Below are 15,776 nucleotides of genomic sequence, written 5' to 3' on the forward strand. Positions count from 1 at the left end.
AAAAAAAAAAAAAAAAAAAAAAAAAAAAAAAAAAAACACATCATAGTAAAATTAATACCTTCTCCGCTTCGCATCGAAGCTAAAATTTACTTTGAAACCAGTATATAAAAACTAATTTTTATTTAATTCATAGTAAGGTTAGAAAAATAATAATCCAACAAAATATCTAGTGAATAGTTTAAAATATCTAATACATATTTAAATATTTGTTGTAGTGTGACAATTTGTCACTGAAAATACAACACATTGTCCAAGTCCTACATTATTTTTTGGATTGTGAAACTCGCATAAGCAGTGTTTAAACAAGAGGTGATTTTCAGGTCAAACTTCCCATGTCCATCGCAGATTTTACCATAAAGAAAACATAATAAATAAATATTTGTATAATAAATCTGTCATAAATCTCTACTATTAACTGAAATCAAAATAGAAGCCTAGCTGCGCTGTTGTGTACACGTAAATTGATTTATCCGTAATTAAATTTCTCTATTAAATAAACAAGCTGCTTTTTATAATATTTTAATTTAAAACATTATTTTCACAACTAAAATAATACACTTTTTTTTTATTTATAAAATTTAATATTCCACCAAAAGAAATTTTGTATAATATTTTACAAAGAAAACATAATTTATTAGCGTTTTTAAATTTACTTATGACAAAAAATTAATTAATCAAAAATGCCTTTTGAGCATATGTTTAAAAAATTAAACATATGAACTAATTAAATATAATACCACTTTTTGGCTAAAAATTAATTTATCTAAACACAAGAAATTGTTATATTAATTCGCAACTCTAAATTAATGTAACCGAAGTATGGTGTTAATTAAAAACATGACATCATCTTGCTTCAAATATCATAATTAAACTTTAATATTTATAGAAATTAAATTTTTTTTTATGTAGAACGACTTACAAAGAAATTTTTAATAAATAATTAATTCTACATAATAGACTCAGCCTTTTATGAGTACCTAAGCAAGAAATAGCTGTAAACTTACATCATTGAAAGTAACAATAATGCTTGCATGTACGTAACGTATATCTTACAAGAATAGAATAGAAATAACCCATCTGTAAAACTTATAAAAAAACGTATAAAATATTGTCATAGAAACTCGTAGCCCTTGTGTAACCATAGACTTTGTAGGCTTTTTAGAAACACTTGTTAAAAGAATACGTAAGTTTATTCAAAATATAAATGTTTCTAGAAAACTTGCTAGTTTTCCCTAACTACTTAATAAAACTATTAATTAGATTGAATTGATTTATAAAATTGAATATAAGTAGTACTATTTGTTAATTTTTTTATTAAATATGAAGTAATCTCTGATCTAGTTGGACTGAATAGTTTGGTCAAAGACACGTCATATTATTTACCTCATGATATTGAGGTTCGTTTCCGTACCACCCAAATATACAGATTTTTTTGTTCTCTTTTATACAAAAATTATGTTTCTTAGTTTTTACAATAAACATATAAACAAACATAAACACGTATAACTAATAATACCCGTATTGTTGACCTATATGGATTTTTTCGTCAAACATCACGTTCATAAAGCATTATGCAAAACAAATTACGATTGTTTTAAGTTTTTTCTGTTACACAATAATAAAAATTATATTTGCTTGTATCTAGTTAAATTTGTAATTAGCAGAACCCAATCCAATCATATCCATAACAGTATATTCTATTAAAATATTATTCTATACAATACAATTTAAAATATATGTAATTTAGACATACAGTAATACATCTCAACATCAAATTAAAATAGGAATTAATGTTTTTAATTCATACAAATAAACCAGAATACTAATCTATCAAAAATTAAAAAAAGAAATAAGAATATCCTTAGAAAGTTTCAATCATTTCGAAAATCATTCAGAAATTTTCGCTATTTCTATAGATTTGTCTTAGTATATTATATACAAGTGCAAAAATTATATAAACTATTCATAACATCATTGATATCCATTTTTAAATCTTAGACAATGTCAGTAAACTTGATAAAAAAAATGGCCCGTTATTCATAAGTATGTAATTACTAGAACCAATACTGTAGATAAAATGTCAACTGAATTTGATAATAAAATTTGATAAAAACGTTATAATCAGATTTGTGATCTGTGATTTGATATGACAAACAACTGATAGTAAAACAGTATTTATTACACAAATTGATATCAAAAAACATTTTTTTAATAAAATCTTAAAGTTCATACTTTTAAAACTTGTTTTCAATTTGTTTGTCAAAAATCACTTATGTAAATGTTTCTGTCATGTTTAATTTAAGATACACGTCTAGCAACAGTTATCATGTCCATGGACGTCATAAGGGGACAAATGTGTCAGTTTTCTTCTCTTGAATTTTGCTTGGTCAATTTTCATAATCGTTGTGTACTATAAAATTTTTCAAAATAACATTTTTTAGTTAAAAGAAAAAATTATTTATTTATTAGATCATATTTTGAATGCCAAGATTAAGAGCATTGTCTTTGTAGATTAATGTCATATGAGATTGGATTTTACTAAAATTATAGAAATACTTAATTTTATAAATAATCAAGGTTTAAAACCATTACCATAAAAGGGTTAAAAAAAATTTAAAAAAATAAAATTTTAAAGCAACTTATTTAGGTTTAAGCTATTCATAAGACAATTTTTTACTACCTTCTCCAAGTGTACTTTTAACTTATAACTATTTTCATCATGAGGGGTTAAAACAAAATTATTACTGTTGTAATAATACAGTGGTAAAGTTAGGTTTTAGTGAAAAGTCATACATAAGAAAATCTTTCTCTACCCTCCTAAATGAAAAAAAAGTTTGATCTTCACTGTGGAATAATTTTTGTTGTAATAAGTCTCTGCTAATGAATACTTAATAATCAAACAACTGTAATAATTTTTCAATTTTAACCAAATATTATTGAAATCATTTTGTAGTATTTTTATTTAATCGGTTAAAGAGGTTATAGGTTATATTGTGTTAAATAACCGATTCTATAATGTGTTAGTTATAAGATATCGATAAATAATTAAAAATAATATTAGATTACTGGTTACATATTATCGTTATTTTTTTGGGGAGTGGGGGCAATTCGTAAACTGAGGTGCTAAGCATCTTCTAATTGCGCCTGTGAGATTTCCAAAAAAGTATAGTTCCTTGACCTGAGGATCCTGGTTACCCCCCATGAATTTTTTTTGCAGATGCCCTTAATTCTATTTATTAGAATACATAAAGTAAAGGTGATATTTTTAATTTACTATAACAAAAATTTCTACTAGACAATAAACCATAAAACGGAATCAAATGTTACTAATGGTACACATTTCACGTTATTTTGCAATTTATCGGCTAAAAGGTATCTCATCATAAATGTTTATGAACACGAACATGTTTAAGTGGAAAAAAAAAAGTATTTTAACGCTTCTTTAAGTATCATTTATTTATAAAATAATATCTAGAAGATTAATCGGATATTCATTATGGATTTTTTTAAGAACTAACAACGTCAGTAAACTTTAAAACTTAAAAGAATTTTTTTGTCTATTTTAAATACATATGACGTCTTTTTAATAATTCATAGTACGCTACTGGTCGAAATACAATTTCTACATTAAAGTAGTGGATAGAAATAATAGTCTAAAATAAACTAAACGTACGATCTACGTCATAAATAATCAAAAAAATGACATAACATATTTTTTCAAAATATTTTATTTGAATAAGTAAAAAAAATCAATTTTCTTATGTTAATTGTTTAGTAATTTTATAGTTATTGAACATTACAATTATATATATGGATCATAATTATTTTTTTTTGAGTTGTCATAATTCTACATTTGCTAGTACATAAGATTAATAAGACAGAATTTAGGACTACTTTCTAATTTCCATGTATGTTAGGGGTCTGACTCAAATTTAATTTTAACTCTACTTTTTTTATTAAATATCTATTTATATGGAAAGATATACCTAAAAAAAAATTTTTTTTAATCTTATTTATAGTTATCTCTAGAAAACATCATGGACATAAAAGTATCTTAATTTGACCTTATTATACTGTCCATGTGTTTATGTATCTTAAATTCTGTATCTTCTTCTATTTCCTCACCTTTATCCTGTATTTCCAATTGCCATGATCTGTAAAGTCATCTACGCCCACATCAGCCGTCCTCATATGATATTCAATTACATTCTTTCATGTCTTTTTTGGTCTTCCTCTGCCTCTTCATCTTTCAACATTCATTCCTATAACTGTTCTAACATAACATGATCAAACCATATAAGTCTACTTTTTCTCATTATATCCACGATTGACACTACACCTATACACCCTCTTATATGTTAGTTCCTTATCCTATCTTCTCTAGTCACTCCACGTATCCATTTAAGCATTCTCATCTCTACTCTATATTCTTCTCAGCCGCCCAACACTCTGAACCATACATCATAACTGGTCTTGCTATAGTCTTGTAAAATTTACCTTTCAGTCTCATTGGAATTCTTTTATCGCATAAGACACCAGACGCTTCTCTCCACTTCAACCACCAACACTTAATCCTGTGTCTTACATCCTCGTCAATACCCTTCTCTTTTGCACAACTGATCCTAAATACTTAAAAATTTCAACCTCTCCTATAACGTCCACGCCTATTGTCACTGAACTCCTCATTTCACCTACCTCGTATTCTCCTTTGTCAAACTCGTACTCTATATACTCTGCCCTACTCCTACTTATTCTTAAACCATTTTATTTAAGATCTGATCTCTACACTTTTAGGCTTTGATTAATATCGTCCTTAATTTCTCCTACTAACACAATATCGTCATCGTACAACATGCACCAACATGTTTTATGCCTCTATAATTTCCACAGACCTTATATCTCCTTTACCTTAAATATAGGCATCATAATACTATTCCTCCATTCATTTGGCATTTTCCATTCTAGTAAGATTTCATTTAAAAGATCCTTCAACTACCTTATACTAACACCGCCTAATATTTCCATTACTTCTACTAGCATTTCATCTGGTCCTACTGTAATATTCTTTTTCATTGATGCCACCGCCCTCCACTACAATTTCTCATTAATTAAATCAACCAGTCCCTCGTTCTACGATATATCCTCTAATGTCTCTTTTGGATACTCCTCAATCAGTAATTTTTCAAAATGCTAATTGTAAATGTTGCATTTATTTTAAATTAATTATATTAAGTTTTCGAATAATTTTTATTTTTTTCATTTTAAATCACATTTTATTATTTCTAAATCATTTTGTTTTGAAACATTATCAAAAATTGAAAAGAAAAATATGGTGGTATAGTTTTTAAGCCCCGTAGTACCTTCGTTAATAATCGAGTTTTCAAAAAAAAATATCAATGTCAAAGTTAATTTTCTATAGTATTATCAATAAAAATATCGTAATAGTCCGTCCAGTTTTTAAATAGTCATTTTAATGTAAAATAAAAACCAAAAAAATCAATATTGATTATTTACAGCTGAAATATTTTGGTGCCCATGTCAAAATTTATAGATATTGCATGATGGAAAAAATTTGCCGAAACATCACAAATTTTTTAGCTTTTTTTGTAGGTTACTTATTATTAAAGTATCTTTTCCGTTAAATTAGTGACATTTATTAGGAGACGCATGTCTTCTATAGTGGGCATTATAATATACCATCCATATAATATATATGCATATGTGGCGACCAATACCTATTTCCCTCTATTACGGGTATTAAGTAAAAATTTACAAACGCATAGTACTGATAGCTTCAACTAGATAAGTATTGTTATCTTTAAACGTATTGTTTAGCAAAATCGTAACGGTTGGGTTAAGTGAAGTAATCGTGTAGAGTGTTAAAAAAAAATACAGTAGAGTAAAACTATGGACAGAAACTAAAAATTTATTTATTTAAAATTAAATGATTGGTAACTAATTTTATTTTCCAAATTAGTATTAAAAGTTTTGTAAAAATAGGAAAATTTATTACACTATTTTTATTTTTTTTTAATGTATAAATATATATAATAATATGTGTTAAACTAGTTAAAGTACTGTTAGTAGAAGTAGCAAGAATATTATGAAAAATAAAAATTGTTTCTATATGACCAGTTTTGACAATTGGTTATCATCAAGTACACAATTAAAATCAAAAATTCAATACCAAATCAATTTAACACAAAATAAATAAACACATAGGTACAAATGAATACAAAATGTGATAAATAAATAAAAAAACTAGCAAAAGATTATAAATTAAAAAGTTTACAAAATACATGAACTTTTGTATAAAATATTTACAATATAATAAAACTATGGTATTCAACTAATATTTATTATTTATTAAACATATATTGGAAAAGAACATTATTTTTTAATATTTAATTGAGTCTATTTAGATGTTCAAGGTATTATCAAAATACTTCATTTATTATGTGCCATTCCTCCAAAATTGAAGTAATAAAAATGTTTTTTTTTGGGAATTTAATATATTCAAGTCTTTATTTGTTTTATAACTAGTATTCTATTGATTCTCTTAACATGTTTGGAAAAGATAAAATTGGGATACTTTTATTACAAATTAATTTTCGAAATATACTCTTTATACTTAATTAATAATTTCCAGCTTGCTTTTTCAGTATAAGAATTATATATTTTATACATATACTTTAATATATAAAATTGAATATTTGCATTAATTTGATTTAAGTAGATTACCATATTCTCAACTTGTCTGCTTGTACCTATAAATAAAATAAATGTGTCATCTACATGTTTAAAATAAGTTTTAATAAAATTATTATTGATTATTTCATAAATGTCATAAATTTGGAAATAAACTTTAGATAAAATGAACTTAGAGGGCCTCCCATTACCAATCCTTCATTCTGCTAGTAAAATTTATTATACTACTATATATTTATAATCGTAATTGAAATATTTTTTAATTTATAATAACGTTAATAGAATGAATATTTTCATTGATTTCTTTGAATTAAAGTTATTTTCAATAGTTAATCTATTTTTTAGAATATTTAATGTTTCCAAATTATAATTATAATTGTACAAACTATGGCATTAAGAAAAATCATTCTATACTTAATACTCCCGACATTGTTTGTACTAGTTCATCGAGTTTAATTTATATTATTAAAAAATAAAAAAGGTATGTGTGTACGGTTATATGATTTTATTTAATTTCAAACTGAATCGTGTTAAATCATTAGTAATAAATTTTCGTATTGACGCAATTAAATTTTTTTATGTGCATATATATTTTATGTATATTTGTTTAACAAAACTTTAATTAAACATAAAATCTTGCTTTATCCAAAAATAATATAATTTTTTTTTCTTATTTCAGTAAATTGCTTAAATGTTAAGATTTTCAAAATATCTCAAAACTAATATAAATGTATCATCAAATAATATAAAATGTAAAATTTAATTCTGAGATATTCTTTTTAGTGATACCTTGATATTGTTAATATTTACCATTAATAAATTAATTGTATTTCTTATCAAATATAAAGATATAAAATATCAAATATAGAGAATTACCCTTACACCTCTTAAGTATATCAGTATTAGAGCACTTTATAATATTCTTCTAGTTGCTCCAATAGTAACATCTTAGCTCAACTCAATCACTTTGAAAGGTACTCAGCAGTATCATTAAATTCCTATATATTTATATAAAGAGTATAGGGAAAACGGTAGGAGTCTAATTTGATTCTATAGTCCATTATCAGTAATAATAGCATACAATAAAATCCACTCTATAAGAAATGTTTTTATTTTTTTTATACTTAAGAGTCTATTTTTGTAATTAAAAAAAATGGAGTTAATAACATAATTCTTGCTCTCCTAAAGAGTTTACAGAAATGGACAATCGACGGTTTTCCGTTGTACCCTTCATATGCATTCTTATAATAATTATGTATGTATATGATAATTAATAATTTGTAATTCCAGTATCTAAAACTAAAATAAATGCCCCGGGTGAGAATAAAGCATACACTGTTTTAGCTTAAAAATGTCTGGGATTAATATAATATTCTCTAATATTTGATACATAATATGTAACAAATATCGGAGAATAATACATTCATTATGTTACATATATTATGTTTTCTATGAATTTAATAAAAGTTATTGGAAAAAAATATTACAAGTTTTTTTTAAAGAATTAAAAATATTTATTGAATTTGTATTTATCTATTACTGTACGAAGTAAACATTCTGTTCTGATTTTAACATGACCTTTAAAGTATTGCGTATGAGCAAACTGTAATGAAGCATATTATTCATAAAAAAAGAACACATTGGTGTTGTATGTAACCCATCAACAATGTATTTTAAAATATATTTAAAATAAAAAATATTGTGGATTAGTTTTAAATAGTATAAACATTAAATTGATATAAAAATATATTCGTTAAATTTTAGAAATAAATTTCAAAATTTTTATTAAATATTTGAATATATAAACCAATGTATAAGATTTAACTACAGTCAACGAGATGATCTTAGAGATAATATCGTAGTAAAAGATATAATTGTACTGTAGTTCTTTTTTTTCGTAAAAAAATTACTGTCATACATTATTTCAATAATATGCTACGTGTTACTATATAAATTATACGAAGTAAATAATCATAATTCATGAACACGTTTATTTTACCAAATTATTTTTAGCATTGTAGAAGTTTTAGAAATTTTTATTCTACTTGAAATTTTTTTGTTTCCTCGCTCAAAAAAACAATCTTCAATACGTGACAAGTATTACGTATAATTCAAGAATTACAAGTAATAAAATTAAGTAATATAATGTCATACGTGCACTCATAATGCGAACAGCATAAGAGGCCTTTTCAGGGTTAGCTATGACGTTAGTTCGGACTCGTGGTATATTGTTTAATAATTACATTTTAAACATAAATAGTATGAAAAATGATTAAGTTAACCCAAAAGAAGATTATTCTAAATAATTGAATATTAGTGTTATTTGTGTAAATCTATAATTATCAATTTTAGTACAGAATCAAAAATATGCTATATAATTATGAATAGTTTTAATGAATAATGAAATTCAATTTTTTTACTGGCTTTTGTAACTATATTAAAGTCTTTTCCATTAAATCTACATTCTTCATCTCTCTCTAACTCTAAAAAGTCCATTCATTCTTATGTAATAACTAGGCAAACAAATTAATTTGTTCAAGTTTTAATTTTAATTTTTATAAATTTTTAAAAATAAATTAGAACGTTTAAACATTAGATTTTGTAGAATTTCGAACAAAAATTCATAAATTTCTACACTTAGGTCAATTTAAAATTCATTAAGGTTAAAATTAGATATTTAGAATTTTTTTTACTAATTTATAACACAGTTATTTTACATTTTTAATTGTATTATATTTTATACGATATACTATTATTTGATAATCGACATTAGTTACTAAAGCTTGGTAATTTTAAAAAGGTTGCACATATTCAAAAATACAAAATATGGGTTATTTCGAAAATAAGACCAATTCTCAGGTCATTTTCGGAATCAGTTACCTCAAAATAGTTGGTATTTCAAAAGTTTCGATCCTAAGCTATTTACAGGGCTTATATTAAAAAAAATTAGTTTTTTTTTTTTGTTATCATAATATTATTTCATTTTTGCGTTCCAAGTGTTAACTTTTTTCATTTTTTACGTAAATTTAACTNTGTAATAGTATAACTTTTTTCATTTTTTACGTAAATTTAACTTAACCATAACTTTCTATTATTTTTAAACTTTGCATTGCTTTAATTTCAAACAATAAATTACAAGATATACATTAACTACGCTTAACTTTTAAATAATCTAGAATGGAATTTCAATGAATCACATATAGCCATTTTTGTTTTGTTTTAGTATTACAACTTCTTAAAATAATTTAATGTAGCAGTAATTTTTAAGTACAGTAAAACCTATAATCAACTGAAATATTCCTTGATCACAATAATTCTTTAGAACCAGATTTTTAAACCCATACAATCCTAACCTCTATTTAACGGAAACTTTCACATAACAGAATAAATTTAGTTCTCAGAAATTCCATTGAATGAAAATTTCCCTATATTACGCATGATAAAATAAATTTCATTATTAAATACAGTTTTATGTAATTATATTTTACAGAAGAATATGTTATTGATTATAACATGTAATTTATATAATATTTGTCTGGGTTAATGAAATACAATACTTTTGAACACAAGGCTAATACAAACAATTGGAATTAATTACAAACATTTTAATAAACAACAGTTTCAACATTAAAGAGTTCTAATTAAGGAATTTTCTTAGTATTTTTTACATAAAATATTTAATATTAATTTCGAAATTTTAATTTCAGTCAAACTAATAAAATGACAAAATATGACATATTAAACAATTTCGTATTATTATTAAAATATACTCTTAATGCCTTTTAAAAATAATATTTTACTTTAATTACAACCTATGTGTTTTATTTTTTATCATTATCAATTTGAAATTATGACTATCCTAATTTTCTATTTCAAAACTTTATTCAAATTTTTATTTAATTTTTTAATTAACATTATTTACGTTTAATGATGCAATGTTTATATTTTTTTTGTGTTTAATATTACATAAATTTTTTTTCTATAAATAGTATTTAAAATTTTTTGTTATAATTTTTTGTTATAATTTATTTTTTATATTTTTCTATTTTTAACATAACAGTTATAAATTTATTGTAATGTTTTAAATTATTACTGAAAAAGTAATACATTTTACTACAAAGTGTTTATTTAATTTTTTCTTAGTTCTCATAGGACCAATTTTACTTAACGATATATTAAATACCATAAATCGTAGGGAGGATTTAAAGTAGCAACTTTTGCCTGAAGAGTTAACTTTTTCAATTTCACATTTAAAAATGATTCTGAATTTCTGCATTCTTAAAACATTAAATTAATGCTTATATTACACACTCTAATAATTTAATATGTAATATAATAAATATGCATTATGTAATAATAATAATATTACATTATCTTAAATCTGGTTATTTGTCTGTATATAGAGGTGTTCAAAACATGTAACATACGTATAATCCCTGTCAGATTTGCCTAGAATTTTCTTCTTTTTTTTTCGTCACCTCTATCCCAATTACTGGTGGTCGGCCACCGTTATCCTAAACTTCCACTTAACATGATCTCCTACGTCATTTATGCACACATCAGACGTCCTCGTTTATCATTCAATAACATACCTCCATTTCATTTTTTCCTCTACCTCTTCTTCACTCAACAGTCATTTCCAAAACTGTTGTTACAGTTTTCAATTCCTTTCTTCTCATAGCATGACTAAACCATCTTAGTCTGTTGTCTCTCACCTTTCCGCGCTTAATCTTGAGGATCCTTAATCCTCGTCAATACCATCGCTCTTTTACACAACTGAAATACTAAAACTTTCCATATCCTCTATTATATAAATGTCCCTTTTTGGAACATTTTCTCATTAATACTTTTTAAATCTCTTTCAGTATACAGCTTTTTCCTCTTTCATTTTAGTTGTTTTACACAAAAAAACTGGCTCTACCGTTTACTTTCCATGCAAAAAACCATACTGGTTTATTATTCTTTAAAAAATATATTTTATTCTCACAAATTTACAGTTTTAACACTCATTTAATAACTTTTGTCAAACACGCTAACGTGTAAATGTGATTATTATTCAATAATTGAAATTAATAGATTATCAATTACTAGATATGTTTAAAAAACTACAATTTCTATGAAACAGATGTAATCCTCGGTAGTATAGTGGTAAGTATCCCCGCCTGTCACGCGGGAGACCGGGGTTCGATTCCCCGCCGGGGAGGAAAATTTTTGCAATAAAAAAAAAATTTTGGCAAGCTATAACTTAAATTTAAATATATATTATTAACTATTATAAAAATATCAACAATGAAATTTATTTAATAATAAGTCAAAGATCATTCCTCTTAAACACAACCTAAAAATATTTATATAACCTACATTTTCTATACACTCATTATGTGTTTACTTGTATAACTTCCATATACTATATTTTAAACAAAATCATTTTTACAATATTTAATATTTAATTTATTTATCATTATTTAATATGTTTACAGTAAAAATCTTTTAAATCTTCCTCTAATTTTATTACTTGAGACGCCGTTGTTGTATATTACTATATTGTTGGATTACTTGTACTTCTTATGATCATTTTCTAAATAATATTATGTCAAGCATAAAATAGCTAATTTTAATCAAACATAAATATTTTGTAAATTTAATAAATTTACTTAGTTTTATATTTGACTTCTAGTTAAATTTATCTTTACGTAAATTGTAAGAATTTTACTTAACAATATTTACTACATTTTATTACTATTGATTTTGTGATTTTTGAAAATAAAGTCTAGCTTGAACAACAAATCATACTTTTATTGCATTTAAAATGTTTTACATTAATGAATGATGTAAAACTATATTATCATCATTGAAAACAAACGATTATCACAGGTTTCTACATTTTTTTGAAAAGACATTAATATAATATAAACAAAAATAGCTTTTACTTATTCTTATTAAACCTTACTGAAACAAACATTTCTTTCATTTTGACTCTGTCGTCAGTTTGTATAGTCAATAATCAATATTTAAATAATAAGTATTTAACAATTATTGGAGTTAAAATCTTGTATCAAATACAATGATACTAAAGAAATAATTGGACAAATAAATCTATCTAGTAGTTTTTAAATCTATTTAGTTTGATGTAATTTTTGAATTGTATTATTTCCTTTAAAATATGTACATTACATAATTAACTATAACCCAAAATGTTCAAAACATACAATCTGTAGGGAAAAAGACACTTATCTTCTTCTTGGTATGACCTTGATATATCACATACCATTTCATCATCAAATATGTGTTTTATATTATTTAACATACATCATCATTTTTCATTAATTAGTATTCAAAAGTCATATGGAATACAACTCATAAATGTAATCCTCGGTAGTATAGTGGTAAGTATCCCCGCCTGTCACGCGGGAGACCGGGGTTCGATTCCCCGCCGGGGAGATACTTTTTTGCATATTCTTAACAAATATTTTTAAAAATTTACTTATAGATATGTTAAATATTTATTTTAGTGTTATCTATGAAAGATGTAGATAAAAAATTTGTTGATCGACGTTATATCTCGTCTAAAAGTAAGCTATACATTAAAATTATGATATAGATTAATAATTATTAGTCGAATCCTTGGGTAATAATTTAAAATTAGATAGAAAACTAAATATTTTTTAATCATAAAATCACTAAATTATAGTTTGGCACACCAATAGTAATATTACCTAAGAACTTGATTGCGAAAACCAATAAATATTATTAATTTAATTTTTCGAGTTTTGTAGAATTGATGATGGTAATATTCATTATATTGTAATGGACTCAACCATTACAATAAAAATATTTCGTAAAATTACATTTTATTTTATGTCATTTTAAGGATTTCATAAGAAAGTGGATATGCTAATGTTACAGGCCGGGGTTACTTACTACTGTACTACCGAGTATTACGTTTACGAGATGTATTCTATACAGCCTTTGAATATTATTAATTAAGAAATATTAAAAATTTTAAATAATACAAAACAATTATCTGATTATTTTATATAAAAAATTAATTACTAACTAAAAAAAAGAAGTTAGATTGAAAAATATTTTTCTCTATACATTTTAATTGAAATACTTCAATTTATGTAACTATTTTTACAACAAATCTTATAAAAAATAATATTAAGATAATACTAGGTAGACAACTCTATTTTCCGATAGTTATTTTTAAGTATGTGTTTTGTATTATTTGACATGTACAATTTTTAATTAACTAATATTCAAAGGCTTTATAGAATATACTTTACGAACGTGATCCTCGGTAGTATAGTGGTAAGTATCCCCGCCTGTCACGCGGGAGACCGGGGTTCGATTCCCCGCCGGGGAGGAAACTTTTTGCATATTTTCATTCAATATGAAAAATGTAAGAAACATAGCATATCAAAGCAATGGACAATAAATTTATTGACGAGTAAATTACTAGGATATAATCAAATACTTTATATATAATAAAATAATTAGTAAAAATTTATAAGAAATATATTTTTATTTTTATTTTTTAATTTAAATATATTCTTGTAGATATACTACATAAATTATAAAGATATTTAAGTATTTATACGACAGCTTACATATCAAATAATTAACATGTTTTCTAAATTATTGATCCTTAAACCATTATATTATAAATAAATTAGTTATGTCTATTTCTATTAGAAAAAATGGAATATTGTTTCGTATACCAAGTAATTTTTTAATAATTAATATGACAATTTTTATTGGATAAAAATTATAATTCAGGTTATAACGTTTTAGTGACTATAATTTTCAAACTTATATAGATTAATAAAGTCTTAAAATTTATAAAGAATTCAGTACACAATTATTAATAGTTTAACTACTTATAATGACTTTCTTATATGGTGAACATTAACCAACCACTATATTTGAACATTAGGTAGCTGATTTAATGAAACTTAGGGACAGCGCCCTTGATATAACTAAAAGAAACCAATTATTTTCTATTATTTTCATTTTTGATTAATGAAGTGGTCAATGATTAAAAAAATCACCGTGTATACATTTTCTTTGAGTAAATATAGAAGTATTTATACCCAAAATATATATGAATTCAGCTGAGTTTAAAACTAAGGAATAAATTCAACTTATTAAGAAAGAAGGCATAAGAAGATTTAGTAACCCTCTAAAATATTGTATATGTTATTGTATCAGTTATAATTTTTACAATGATAATGTTATTTATAATGAATTCATTCAAACAAATAAAATAAAATGTATAAATGCAAGAAGAATGCCTAAGTTGAATTTTGTAATTTAATAGGTTTATAATAAACTGTAATATTAACTCTATTTGTAAATAAAAATGTAACAATAAATCTACATAAATAAAAGTAAATTAAGATAGTGTATCTGTTATTGAACAAAAGCATTATACTTTGAATTATTAATCGCGAATAATAATAATTTTAACATAAGTCAAAATTTCAAGATAGATATTAATAATTTTTACGTTTTGTTGTACGTCTTTATTGATAATGTCTTAATTAAAATAAATTATGTTATTTAATCAAGTGTAATAAATATTTTTGTGATTATCATTGTCACGATAAATTATTTAATTTTAACTTCATGCGTAGCAGATAAGCTGATATTAGTTTTATTCTACTATGTTTTTTTGTCACTCCATATGATTATACCTTTCCTACCCAACCGATTTTTCTCAGCAATACGTCTAAGATTACAAAATGTATATATTTGAAGCTATCAGAGCAATAGTTCTGAGAAATTTCCCTCAATTCACGAAGTAAAAAAAATTTCCCAAAAAAATTACAGTTCTTATAAAAACAACAATATTGAGATTTTTTGTTTTCACTTAATATTGAAATTATACATTTGACAATGATATACAATAAATATACTTTTTAAAATCCGATCATTAACCAAGGTTTTGTGAGCTTCATACCAACATTTTTTGATAATGTTTTAAAACATGACTTTTGTAATCCTACATCAAATGAAAAAAAAAACCCAGCACAGTGGTACCGTGGTATAGTTGAATCAAGTATAAT

The 15,776-nt window shown here is 24.0% G+C and overlaps 3 non-coding genes across 3 annotated transcripts; all 3 read left to right on the forward strand.

Annotated features, from left to right (window-relative positions):
• Positions 1–11,839: 11,839 nt before the first annotated feature.
• Positions 11,840–11,911, forward strand: Trnad-guc (transfer RNA aspartic acid (anticodon GUC)). The gene has a single exon. It is a non-coding gene; the product is annotated as a tRNA-Asp (tRNA).
• A 1,166-nt stretch (positions 11,912–13,077) lies between these two features.
• Positions 13,078–13,149, forward strand: Trnad-guc (transfer RNA aspartic acid (anticodon GUC)). Its single transcript has one exon. It is a non-coding gene; the product is annotated as a tRNA-Asp (tRNA).
• Positions 13,150–14,002: 853 nt separating this feature from the next.
• Trnad-guc (transfer RNA aspartic acid (anticodon GUC)) lies at positions 14,003–14,074 on the forward strand. Its single transcript has one exon. It is a non-coding gene; the product is annotated as a tRNA-Asp (tRNA).
• Positions 14,075–15,776: the final 1,702 nt, after the last annotated feature.

Source organism: Daktulosphaira vitifoliae, unplaced genomic scaffold (genome assembly GCF_025091365.1).
Source record: "Daktulosphaira vitifoliae isolate Bord-2020 unplaced genomic scaffold, ASM2509136v1 Scaffold_4, whole genome shotgun sequence".
Classification (NCBI taxonomy): Eukaryota; Metazoa; Arthropoda; class Insecta; order Hemiptera; family Phylloxeridae; genus Daktulosphaira; species Daktulosphaira vitifoliae.